Source organism: Oncorhynchus kisutch, linkage group LG3 (genome assembly GCF_002021735.2).
Source record: "Oncorhynchus kisutch isolate 150728-3 linkage group LG3, Okis_V2, whole genome shotgun sequence".
Taxonomy (NCBI): Eukaryota; Metazoa; Chordata; class Actinopteri; order Salmoniformes; family Salmonidae; genus Oncorhynchus; species Oncorhynchus kisutch.
In genome coordinates, this window is record NC_034176.2 from 22,992,943 (window position 1) to 23,007,177 (window position 14,235).

The 14,235-nt window shown below is 40.7% G+C and overlaps 1 protein-coding gene and 1 pseudogene across 1 annotated transcript in view; one reads left to right on the forward strand and one right to left on the reverse strand.

Annotated features, from left to right (window-relative positions):
• The first annotated feature begins 3,496 nt into the window (after positions 1–3,496).
• On the forward strand, positions 3,497–6,909 carry LOC109873435 (cell cycle checkpoint control protein RAD9B-like; annotated as a pseudogene).
• A 3,919-nt stretch (positions 6,910–10,828) lies between these two features.
• The window catches only part of LOC109878250 (protein phosphatase PTC7 homolog), a 23,686-nt gene continuing 20,279 nt past the window's right edge, over positions 10,829–14,235 (reverse strand). Inside the window, exon 6 of the mRNA XM_020470503.2 lies at positions 10,829–14,235. This exon is cut by the window's right edge and continues 1,139 nt beyond it. The gene's annotated coding sequence lies outside the window, so the exon portion shown is untranslated.

Here is a 14,235-nt window from a genome sequence, read left to right on the forward strand (position 1 = left end):
CATTGATACCTTTTTAGTTCTTCTCAATAACATTAAATTCAGCATTTAAAAAAGGGCACACATTTAAGTTTGTTCCACCTGAGCGAGTCTGACCACATATCAAATACCGCTATGATGATACACAATGCATTTGATGGTTCCTTTTGGCTTCTTCGAATGCCTTTTAAGGGGAAAGTCATCCACAAGTACTGAGTTTGGGTAATCCATAAATTACGTTACTGATTACAATTTAGACAGTGGATTACATTTAGAAATGAACCTTACCAACCCTGACTGTGTATAAGCACTATCACATACAGTAGTTTATTAGCCATGTAAATACTACAGGCTACATTTAATATCTCTTCATTATTTATATATGATTACGGTTAATTGTAATGAATTGTTTATAACTCTACATTTTCAGTTTAAGGGTTAAGTAATGGTCTGAGTTTGAGCATAGTCTTATCTCTAGGCTACCTGCTGTTTTGAAGCTGATGTGAAAGACTTTGAGATCTGGTGTCAGCCTAACTAGCACGCAACATCAGCACCATAGAAATAAGAATGAATTTTGTTGCACATTTATGCATGTCTATATTCCAAAAGCTAATATAACTGATCACAGAAATATTCATTTTTATACAATGGCATTGTTGAATATTCCTTTCTGATTGGCTTGAAGGGCATTCCAACATCACTACTCTGGACGGTTCTGACTTGGAATATGTGGACAACTACAAATACCTAGGTGTCTGGTTAGACTGTAAACTCTCCTTCCAGACTCGTATCAAACATCTCCAATCCAAAGTTAAATCTAGAATTGGCTTCCTATTTCGCAACAAAGCATCCTTCACTCATGCTGCCAAACATACCCTTGTAAAACTGACCATCCTACCGATCCTCGACTTCAGCGATGTCATTTACAAAATAGCCTCCAATACCCTACTCAATAAATTGGATGCAGTCTATCACAGTGCCATCTGTTTTGTCACCAAAACATATACTACCCATCACTGCGACCTGTACACTCTCGTTGCCTGGCCTTCACTTCATACTCGTCGCCAAACCCACTGGCTCCAGGTCATCTACAAGACCCTGCTAGGTAAAGTCCCATCTTATCTCAGCTCGCTGGTCACCATAGCAGCACCCACCTGTAGCATGCGCTCCAGCAGGTATATCTCTCTGGTCACCCCCAAAACCAATTTTTCTTTTGGCCGCCTCTCCTTTCAGTTCTCTGCTGCCAATGACTGGAACGAACTACAAAAATCTCTGAAACTGGAAACACATCTCCCTCACTAGCTTTAAGCACAAGCTGTGAGAGCAGCTCACAGATTACTGCACCTGTGCATAGCCCATCTATAATTTATCCCAAACAACTCCCTCTACTGTATTTATTTATTTTGCTCCTTTGCACTTTCTTCCACTGCAAATCTACCATTCCAGTGTTGTACTTGCTATATTATATTTACTTCTCCACCATGGCCTTTTTTTGTGTTGCCTTTACCTCCCTTATCTCACCTCATTTGCTCACATTGTATGTAGACTTATTGCCTACTGTATTTTTTTATTTATTTTTATTTTTTACCTTTATTTAACCAGGCAAGTCAGTTAAGACTTCTTCTTATTCTTATTTTCAATGACGGCTACCCTGCCGCCCCAGACTATATGTTTATTTTACTTCATGTGTAACTCTGTGTTGTTGTATGTGTCGAACTGCTTTGCTTTATCTTGGCCAGGGCGCAATTGTAAATGAGAACTTGTTCTCAACTTGCCTACCTGGTTAAATAAAGGTGAAATAAAATAAATAATAAATACAAATTCTAGGGCATGCATTATTTCCTTATAACGCACGGTATATTTGCACGGTAGAATTCAATGGCTGTAGTTCATTTTTACATCTTTTGTTTGAGCTGCTTTGAAAGCAAAAGTCGAAGTGAAAACAGTATTGGTATTATTGAATTCGATTTTCATAATAACAAGCTAGGACTGATGGTTTGACTAGCTAAACTAGCAAGGTTGTTTGTTTGGTTACCACGGCAACTACTGTAGCTATCTAGTAAACTTGCTATCTACTTCAGTGGATGTTGAACACATTTCTACCGTCAAATGAACATATTTCTAGTGACAAATTGTATAAAAGGGATAATCAACTCGGGGCTCTATGCGTTCCCTGGAAAATAATGCAACTCTGTGGAAGGTCAGTTCCACTCTGTTAGCGTGTCGTGGAACACACCTTTTACGTAGTTCATTAGTTGAATTTTTTCATATATATTTTTTTAATAACAAATCAATACATAAAGCACATGAGGGAACACAAGCATACATAGATTACAAACAATAGACAATCGAGCTAGGGGGTACAATATCGCATTACAATTACACAAGGACCTTAAGGGACATGCATATACTTACAATTCTAACAGCTTTTTTGTTAGTAGAGCATTTAACCGTCTTAAAATACAGTTCAATTTCTTTTTGTAGGGTACGAAAATGTGGTTTTCTGTTTGTAAATTTACATTTGTGTATCTGAAATTTGGCCAAAAGAATAATGAATTTAATTACATAAAAATGATTCCGCTTATTTCTATTGTATGTAAAGAATCCAAACAGTACATCTCTCCACAATAGTGTAAAATCTTCATAAATGTTTTCAATTATAAACCTACTGATGCCTTGCCACAGTTTTCTTACATGCATACAATGCCAAAAAATATGCAATACGTCGTTTCCATGGAACTCGTTATTTCTATGATCACCAGCACCAGTTCAATATCAGCACCAAACGACATGACGTCACATAGCTGACAGACAAACTGAGTGAGAAGCAGTGACTGCTTATAAGTAAAATACTGCTTATAAATAAAATACAAAAAAAAGAAACAATTTAAGTGCAATTATATTCACTCTGAAAATATCTTATGAATCATTATAATAAGATATTTTCAGAGTGAATATAATTGAACTTAAATTGTTTCTTTTTTGTATTTTATTTATATATTGTTTGTATGTTTTAGCATTGTTAATACCTGTGTTTGGTTTGCTAGACATGTTTGATGTAGCAATGTAAGTAGATTTTTGTATTATGAATAAAAAAAAATTAAAAAATTAAAAAAAAGAGAAGCAGTGAAGTGTGTCATTGAAGGAAACGGTGTGAAAGTTATATTAACTTTAAGAATATAGACCACGGGCATAAATGTTCAAAGTAAATAGCTAAAGTGCCAAACCTGGATAGTTAGTAGCTAACGTTAGGTTAATTAGCTAGCTAACCTAGCTCTTTAACGTTATCTAGTTAGCGCTCTAAAGTTGGCTAGCTCTTTGACTGCTTACTGTACTCAAACCAGCCACTGCTGATTGCTCCTGGTGTAACTAAGCTAGCTAAAATGGAAACATTTGTGTCAGCTAGCTAAATATATTGACACATTATTACTGCTTGGTGAATTCCATCCACTAAACAGTGTCTCTTTTTGACAGCATTTGGGAAGGCTATTCATGCCCTGGCACGCATAGGTGATAAATTATGTTTGGATCCTATGGTGAAAGGTGTAAACATAATTGATTTACAAAGCTTTGTCAATTTAAAGTGGTACATAGCATTGCCCTGTCCTAACCCTAACCATATGTCTATCATTATCTGCTTGGTCTGGTCTCTTGTAGTTTGCAGTGCCCATTCTGCCTACGACTGCTTCCTCTTCACCACACTGTTCTTCCAACACTACAGCCCAGACACAGGACCAGCCCAAGACTGTGGAACTGTCAAATACAAATTGGTAATGAAGGTAATGGCCAAGCAGTTCTGAATCTGCTGAATATGACCCCAAGTTATCTCAGGCCTCAGGGGAGATAGATGACTGACAGCCGTTTGGAACAGTCCATCATAATTTCTTGTAAAATGTGTGACTTTATAATAGCTGTTTATTAATATACATCCATTGGTTTTAGTCGGTGGTGCCACTGTTTCTGTGCCTGGCTACTAATTGAGCGTAATGTGGATCGCTGTCAAATATCCATCAACCTCCCAGATAACCGGGTGATATTCCAGTTTCACTGAAGACTTAGTAGGAGAAAAGTCCAATAGCATGCCAAGATAATCCATCCACCTGACAGGTGTGGCTTATCAAGAAGCTGATTAAACAGCATGGTCATTACACAGGTGCACCTTGTGCTGAGGACAATAAAAGGGCACTCTAAAATGTGCAGTTTTGTCACACAACACAGTGCTACAGATGTCTCAAGTGTTGAGGGAGCGTGCAATCAGCATGCTGACTGCAGGAATGTCCATCAGAGCTGTTGCCAGAGAATTGAAAGTTAATTTCTCTAAATATGCCACCCCAAACGTTTTTTTTTTGAGAATTTGGCAGTACGTCTCACAACCACAGCCCAGTAATAAAGCCCTTTTGTGGAGAAAAACTTACTCTGATTGGGTGGGCCTGACTCCCCAGTGGCCTGGCTCCCAAGTGGGTTGACCCCCAAGTAGGTTGGCCTATGCCCTCACCGACCCACCCATGGCTGCGCCCCTGCCCACTCATGTAAAATCCATAGATTAGGGTCTAATTAATTTATTTCAATTGTCTGATTGAACTTAAACTCAGTAACTTTTTTGAAATTGTTGCGTTTTATAATTTTGGTCAGTAAATATGTTAAGGATTTGTGTGTTGGTGAGCAACATCCAGTAGGTACTCAATGATTTTGGAACAAAGTGGATTTCTCATCATCAGAATTTTCAGATTGCATTGCATAGTATTAACACTAGATGGCAGTGTTTTCCAACAGCGGTGTGTATCATACTTCTTGTGACAGGTATTACCAAAACACATAACCTGTGTTTCCAGGAGAGTGAAGCTCTGCAGGCAGTGTTTCCTTCTCACCTCAGCCCCAACGTACTGAAGACCCAGGCCAGGTGAGCTGCCATAACATACCCCAATCTATCTCCTCATATGACGTTTATGAAGAGTGATTCAGATACAGTCTAGGAATTACTACAGGGTATATGATGATTATTTATTTAATTAACATTTGTATAATATATTATTATTATTATTGTATTACATTTCTATTATTATTTTGGGCCAGACTTCTAGGCAGCATGGTGATGCACTTCCCTGTGTCTCAGGAGGAGATCACTCTGTCCATGTCTCCTCTGAGAGTCAATCTGAAAAACTACTATGAAGAGGAAAGTGGTGAGTTTCTGCACTGTCTACACAGTATGAAAAACATACGAACATCAAAAACATATTGTTCCTAACTCCTCATTGTTCTGGGTGCAGATGGAATGAAAGCCATGTACACTGAGATGTCTTTAGATCCCAGTGAGTTTGACTACTTCCAGGTTGGAGTTGACTAAGACATAGCCTTCTGTCTGAAGGAGCTGAGTATAAGGGGGTTATTTTGAGAAGGTCCTAAATTTTCTGTCACATGAGCTTGTAAATATATGGGTGAGTCACTGTCTGTTCTTGCAGACCCAGGGTTAGCTGTTTCTATGGACTGCTAGCCTGCTGGACAGTGAGCTAGTCTACATTGCTGCTAGTCTTACCTGTCACAGTGTGTTAGAGGTGCTAGTGTCACACACAGGGGCTCTAGTTTCTGGGCTTGGGAAACAGCAAGTCCACTGAAAACATGATTACCCCTTTCACTGTGATTGACCTCTACAACTTCAAAGGTCATGGCTAGCATACACAGCAACAAATCAAATCCAATTTTATTGGTCACATACACATATTTAGCAGATGCAAGTGAGGATGTAGTGAAATGCTTGTGTTCCTAGCTCCAACAGTGCAGTAGTATCTAACAATTCACAACAATACGCAAATGTAAAAGTGAAAGAATTGAATTAAGAAATATATAAATATTAGGACGAGCAATGTCGGAGTGGCATTGACTAAAATACAGTAGAATAGAATACAGTATGTAAACATTATTAAAGTGACCAATGTTCCATTATTAAAGTGACCAGTGATTCCATGTCTATGTATATAGGGCAGCAGCCTCTAAGGTGCAGGGTTGAGTAACCGGGAGGTATCCGCCTAGTGATGGCTATTTAACAGTCTGATGGCCTTGAGATAGAAGCTGTTTTTCAGTCTTTTGGTCCCAGCTTTGATGCACCTGTACTGACCTCGCCTTCTGGATGGTAGCGGGGGGAACAGGCTATTCCTCGGGTGGTTGTTGTCCTTGATGATCTTTTTGGCCTTCCTGTGACATCGGGTGCTGTAGGTGTCCTAGAGGGAAGGTTGTTTGCCCCCAGGGATGCATTGGGCAGACCATACCACCCTCTGGAGAGCCCTGCGGTTGCGTGCGGTGCAGTTGTCGTACCAGGTGGTGATGAAGCCTGACAGCATGCTCTCAATCGTGCATCTGTAAAAGAGGATCTTAGGGGCCAAGACATATTTCTTCAGCCTAATGAGGTTGAAGAGGCATGACATTGGTCAAATTTGCCCTGTCACCTAATGTACATTGCTGTCTAGCAGAGTAGCAGAATGTTGTGATACACCATGACCTGTTATTTTCACGTGTGGTGAATGATCAAACTTTGAGACATCAGTTAATGATGAACATTAGTTGTCTCCAAACATGCATGTGTTTAATATATTAACCTCTTCTCTAGGGATTTCTGTAATTTTCTTAATCACATGGTCTACGGGTGTCTGCCCACTTTGACGCTGCATGAAAGTAAGTATCCTGGTCCTTGTGATTATACCTCTTTTTACTTAGATCCTAAATAAGGTCCAGAGTTTTTCCCGGTCTGGTCACATGATTGGAGAAATCTCAGTGCCCTGATTACAGGTATGCTGATGCTGTGCTCTGCTGTCTGTCAGGCCTGTGTCCTTCAGTGTGGAAGATATGGTGCTGGAGGTCAGTGTGGTGTTGGCTACTTTTGTCCACCCAGAGAGCAGGACCCCTCCCAGGCTACAGAGGCCCAGGCTCCTGCTGCACTAAGGTAGCCATCACCATTTATTATACAGTAATTATACCACCACCAATAGGGGAGGTTCTGTATTTGGTGCATCATTGTGTAATACACAACATCACCAGTATCACTTGCTGCTCTTAATCTGCTTCTATCTGCATCGTCTATTATGTCGTCACCAGGGCAACCATAAGGGTAAATTAAATGATGTTTTATGTAGAAGTGGCCGAGTTATTTCAAATAGACATTAGCCAAATTATTTCAAATAGATAGGGAAGCCCTTGTTAGGGAGCATGTTGTGGAAAAATGGAGGACATTTTGTCCTAGGGAGAAGCAGTTTCTCAATAGCATATAAAAAAGCAAACAGCCATAAATAGCCTTAAAGCGCTTGTCCAATCATGTGACAGTCACAGTAGAGTATATTTGAATCATAGAACTAGCTGTGCCAGTGATGTCATTCTTACTGGAGGCAGTTTGCCATCGTGTGCTTTTTTTGGTGCCTCAGTGGGTGTTGTGTTACAGAACAGTGTCGTGGTAGTTTAACAGAGCCTGGCTATCTGGGGCAAGGACGTGCTGGCTGGGTTAGAGGCCTGACAGACTGACAGGCTGTAATCCCTACAGTCACTAACCTGTTACGTTGCTGTGGCGATGATGTCACTCAGTGTGGCTGTCCTTGCCCGCCTCTATCTATTTCTCTTAAGTGTCTGCTCTGAGCTGCCTGAGGTGGGTTTTGCACCAGTCCCAGTCGGACCATGTTGACCATGTAGTTAACGCCTGTCAGGGCTCCCTCTCTCTCCCCAAGCTTAAACATGTCCTGTGTTATGTACCCACAGCTTTCAAATGAATTGTACATATAGTTCTGGCCAAATATAGTGACACTTTTGCACTTTTCTTAGACAATTCCCTATTTCTCTTAAAATAAGTTGAAACTGAAAAACACTTTTGGTCTCCACACCTTGTTATTGGATTTTCAACATTGCAGAACCAATTTTATTTTGTAAACTTAAGTTTACAATTTATTTTAAATTTTTAAATGAAGACAAATGGCATAGACACCCTGGAGCTAGTACTTGGTTGCACAGCCTTTGGTCAAGATAACTGCAGACAAATGTTTCCTATAACCATAAACGATCTTGCTGCACCTTTCTACTGGTAATTTGGCCCACTCTCCAGCAGCATACTGCTCCTATTCTTCAATGTTTGACGGATTCCCTCCACCAACTGCTGTTTTCAGATCTCGCCATAGGTTTTAAATGGGATTCAGATCTGGACTCTTTGCTGGCCACTCCAGAACAGTCCAGCGTTTCTTTTTGAACCATTCCTGGGTGCTTTTTGATGTGTGTTTGGGGTGGTTGTCCTGCTGGAAGACCCACAACCTTCAACGGAGACCCAGTTTTTGGACACTGGGTTGAGCATTGGACTCCAAAACACACAAATATCTCCTGATTTCATGATGCCTTGCGCACTTCAAGGCCCCCAGTACCAAAGGTGGCAAAGCAACCCCACAGCATTGTCAAACCTCACCCGTGTTTGATTGTAGGGAGGGTGTTATTTTCATTGATTGGTTCATTTGGTCGCCGTGCATGAAAATTGGCAAGCCACCCCGGGTCCTCTCCAAATACTACCGCTGCAATATCGAGAGTGTCCTGACCGGTTGTATTATGGCCTAGTAAGGGAATTACTCCATCCACGACCGCAAGGCCCTCCAGCGGAGGGTGAAAACGGCCCAGTACATCACCGGGCCCGTGTTTCCCACCCATCCAGGACATCCACCAGACATTGCACGCTATCTCATCTAACTTCTATTGGGTATCTACTGTATCTATGTATGTCTATTAGAATACAGTAGACCTATTGCTTTAGTTTGTTGACTATCACAAATGTAGTTAGTTCATTTATATTGATTTAAGACTGACAGGCATAATCTGTTTTAAATCTTAAACTGTATATAAAGATAGGCAGGTCACTAGAGGGAATTGCTAAAGGCAGACTTAGAGTAATGGTCCTTATATGCTCTCGGGTGTGGAGATTCTGCAGAGCTTCCAGAGGGTGAGGCAGATGCTGGTCCCCCCCTGGCCCAGGGGTTTCCCTCTGCAGGCAAGTTGCTAGTATCCAGCCAGGGAAGCCCAGTGTTCAGTGGAGCAGCCTTCATGAGAGAAGATTTTGACAGTCAGAACACCACATTACACACACAGAGGTCTTGGCATCACAACTCCTGCTTCCTCCAAGGTCAACTGTTCTGCCTGCGGCTATGGAATCCTGACCTGTTCACCGGACGTGCTACCTGTCCCAGACCTATTATTTGACCATGCTGGACATTTATGAACATTTGAACATCTTGGCCATGTTCTGTTATAATCTCCACCCGGCACTGGCCACCCCTCATAGCCTGGTTCCTCTCTAGGTTTCTTCCTAGGTTTTGGCCTTTCTAGGGAGTTTTTCCTAGCCAAGGTGCTTCAACACCTGCATTGCTTGCTGTTTGGGGTTTTAGGCTGGGTTTCTGTACAGCACTTTGAGATATCAACTGATGTACGAAGGGCTATATAAATTTGATTTGATTTAATAGAAATGGTCCCCAAAGATAAATTAGAACAGAGTTTGAACTTTGGTGGACCTCCGCTTGTGCCCTCAAGCCACTGTGTTCTGGGATTTTGGCAGGCTCTGACTGGTACTATACTTTGGTAAGTGCCAAATTATGGATAATGCCTTACTTCAACCTTTAAATTAGAAATACATTTGCAATAATGTCTCACCATGTGAGGTGTGATTGCCCTCAAAGACAGACAGGATGAAGGTGAATTGTGATGGATGCAAGGTGTCTGGCAGGCTGCACAGACTTAATATTCCCAGCAATTTTACCTAAGAACTGCCAGACCATACTGCTGACAATATGTTGAAAACTGTTTTACAGCTTGGTGATTGTTTTTCTCATACTCGTAGTCTGCTCAGCTGTCTATTAACAATGAATTGTGTTTTGGTTCCTTAGGTTCGCTCCCTCCTCTTTGGGGCCTTGTCCTGTGAGCAGGGTGATGGTTGTACCTTTGTGCTGCCCAGTCTGGTGTGTTCCAGTGATACAGAAGAAGATGGGGGATATGACAGTGTCAGTGGTGCACTGTAAGTTACCATAGAACAATGAACCAGCCAAAAACTATTTTTGTACCCTGCAATCTTTTTCAGCAGACCATATTTTGTCTTTTTCCATTGTGTAGTGTCTTGACTTTACTTTCATTAATCTGATGACTGTTATTTATTTAATCAACTAACTATGTTTAATTGTTACCCAATTAAATGAATCATGTAACAATTAACTCATTAGGATTTGGGGCACCATGGAAGAGGTTATTTAAAGAATGACCATCTCCTGAATTAAACTCTAAAGAGCTTTAACTATCACATCAATCTTCTACTGTTGTTCACTCTGGAAGACGGCCAGCCATGTCAGTGGTTCCCATTGGTGATGAGGGCAGCTAACCAGCCGCACCAGTGATTGTCTGGAAGGCGAGCCTCTCACCCACGCCTCGTGCCGATTACTCAGGGTTCAGGACTCAGACCCCTTGACATGAACAGCTGCAACCCGGCAATGTTCCGGTCCAAAGGAAGGTGAGTTTATTTCTTCACCTTGTGTTGAGGTTCAAAGTTCCAACCATTTCAAATGTGTAGCCCCCGTTTCCTTGTCTCTGAGATTCTGCGTTTAAACCACTTTAGACGTGGCTGCAACTCACCGTCTTTCTTGATCTAATGTTATTTTTGTGGCAATCCTTTTATGCACTCTGGCCGAAGGGGACGGTTCCATCAGGCTGACATGCTCTCTGACCTCAATTGGGGCGTGGCTACTTACTGTGCACAAAGTTATGTAAAACTAACTCTCTCTTATGGCTCCAAAAATCACATTCATATCTTAAAAATACATACATTTTTCATATTATATGGAAACTTGATAAAGGGGATATACTTAGTATTTCATCCATACTGCTTTTCATTTTGTGATGTCTTAAAAAATGGTATGAGTTTTTTTTTATAGCTCCCCACATTCTTATGTTAGAATTATTGTTCCACTTTCCACTTTTGACTTTCAGCACGAAACACCTATTAACAATTCCTCTGGTGGATTTTACTGGAGGGGGAGAAGGAGCCCTCTTCTCCTGTAATTTACAACAGGGTGTGAACTGTCAAACCGGTCCAGTTCCCTCTTCATCTCTTCTGTGGGTGAGAGAAGGTCTGGTTATTGTAACCATTGCCAAGCTGACCTGACCCATTGTGATCCTCACAGGACAGTCATGACAAATGTAATTGTATTTAATATTTAAATTTGAGTGCTTTAAATGATGGCCATATTTTATGAACTATTTGTTTTTACTTACAAATAAGTTATTCCAATGGTATATGTGCATCTGTTGCAAGGAGGAGAGTAGATTTGAAAGTCAGACATCAAAAACATAAAGACTCCGGACATTTTGCGAGAAGATTTATTTTTTAACTCCCACTTTGGGCTGGATGTGTAGTTCATACATGCATAAACATAATGAGTGACAGCTAGCAAGATGTACACACAGGAGAGAGAGAGAGCAATGATGTGGTGCACATATCTGCACGAGTCCACTTTTGGCTCGTGAGTGCTACTTTCAGAACTACTGGCTAAAAAGTATCAGAATCTCTTTTAAGTGATGTATAGTGTAGTTGATCTAGACCTGCCCATGAAAACATTCCTCAAGGCAAGCGCATGGATGCCACACCTGAGGAATGTGTAACTAAACATACAGATCACACTGAGCATTCTCTTGTAGCTTCAGGCAGTTTCCTCTGGTTGCATAAGAGTAGACAACTGCGAGGGAAACCGGCTCATAGTGAGTCTGGTCCACTGTGGTACTGAGGCAGAGGCATTGACAAGCCACAGTAGTGAATTGCTACCCTCTCTTCAGGGTTCCATCTGAAGAGAGAACAACTATGGAAAGTTCTCTATCAGAAACACATGATCATGTGTAACAGTATAGCTTACCTAGCTGGTATCACACTTGTAGCCTGTTCTTGTTCTAGATGCTCGTGTGCTTTTAACGTGTTCATTATCTCAGGACATGTTCAGCCTACTGTGCAAGTAAATATAACTTTCAGAGACCAGTGAACAAACAATATTGACACAAGAAAAACCTATGACAAGGGTCTTCTGTTAAAGGAAAAGAACAAGGGTAATAAATACTATGCTCTTTATTTAAATATGACAGCTTCTATTAAAACATGTTTAATAGAACCTGCCTCTGCATTGAACTGTACAATCAAAATAAAGATACAAGCAGCTCTCATTGTAACAAACTTTGCTTTTTGAACTGAAGTCTAGAATTGGCCAACAGAACAAAACTGTCTGATCAGGTCACTAGGCCAGTGGAGACCCGGACATCATGGGGAAGCTAGCTTTGATATAGTGCCATCTGACAGGGAGAATTGCTTGTACTTTCAAGGTTGGTGAGGTTATTGTCAACCTCTAGTGCCATAATGCTTACAAAAACATTTGTCATCCAGTGCTGATGCCTTTCATCTCCCTGCACAATATGAAAGGCATGCAGGGTATTGTTAATGATGAAACACCTGATAGCCAGTCTGTACCAGAATCAATATTTTTTTCCTGGTTAGGGGAGAGCCCTTGAAGCAGGACAGAAGCCTTCAGTGAGGGTGCACTGTTACATCAACAAGAACACCACCAAGGGTACCTCAGATGATACACAGAATATGAAGGATTCTAAGATCATGTCATACTTTTTCAAGCCTTAAAAATAATAATAGCTTGTTCATTCACATATGTCCCATGGTGAAAAGCATTGAACACATTGAAAGGGAATGAGGTCTCCGATCAGATGCCGTAAATTAATTAAGACAGCAGGGCATGATGGGAAAAGTGTTAAATATGGCTACTTGTCAGTTTCTGCTCTGTGTTCATTAGCTGTTTAAATCAACATGTGCATAGTACATGTTACTCTTAAAATGTTGCTGCACACAAGTAATGTTGTAAATGCACAGTGCATTTGTCTGCAGCAACAATGAAAATGAAAACCTGCAATTAAAGATGAAATAAGTGACCTGATTATTATCACTTAATGAAATGTCCTATTGGAGCTTTACAGCAGGGACAACTGATGAGACAAGGAAATGCTGATTGTGAACAATTATGCCTAAAGCTAAATTGAAGCTGTAAAACAAGTTAAAAAAACATGGTCACCTGACCAACATCCATTGTGAGTTTTCAGATATGCTTTCTTTAACCTTGTGCGTAAATGGTCATTACCATTGCATCCCAGTGGATACTGAAGAAAGCTGTGTAGCCTAGATAAAATTAAAATAAAACATTACAAATGTATACAATATAAAATCAGACAGGCTAGAGGTTACTCCATCACCCAATAACCTTCCACATCACTTGCAGTCACACCCTTTGCATCACAGCAGGAGTGAGTACTTCCGGCGCCGACAGAGATGGCCGCCTCGCTTCGCGTTCCTTGGAAACTGCACAAGCATTTCGCTACACTCGCATTAACATCCGCTAACCATGTGTATGTGACAAATAAAAATTGATAGATTTAACAGAAACATCAAGTCAAAATGTCCCATCCTTAAAAACAATTAACTTGGTCCATGTACAACCCAAATTGCACTCAAATGTATTTTATAAAAGCCCATTTTACAAGAGCAGGTGTCAAAGTGCTATATAGATTCCCAGCCTAAAACCCCAAAGAGCAAGCAATGCAGATGTAGAAGCACAGTGGCTAGGAAAAACTCTAGAAAGGCAGGAATCACCTAGAGGAACCAGGCTCTGCCGGGTGGCGATTATAACAGTACATGGCCATTAAGGCCAGATCGTTCTTAAAGACGTTTAAACGGTCATAGATGACCAGCAGAGTCATAACCAAAGTGGTTATAGAGGGTGCAACAGTATAACACTGTGAGTAAATATCAGTTGGCTTTTCATAGCAGACCATTGAGGTTGAGAGTGAGAGAAAGAGTTGAAAACAGTAGGCCTGCGACAAAGTAGCGCTTCCAGTGAACAGTCAGAAACTGATATGCAGCAACGGCACCTGGTCTTCATACAATCCATTAGATCAGTCAAACAACTTAAAATGTCACTTGTCCAAAAATATACCAAAACATTTCAACAACATTCATTCACATCACATAGACACATGCCCTTATGCCTACATAAAAATGTTTGCCCTTCAATATCATTTATTATTAATTTGATTTGTTTAATCTGAGTCACTGAAAGTTGTTTTTCGAGGCCTTATTATTCAGACTTGATGGTAGATCTTAAGGATTCTCCTGCCTGTGAGTTTTCTAACTTTATGCAGCTCACTCTACCAATCCCTGCTGGT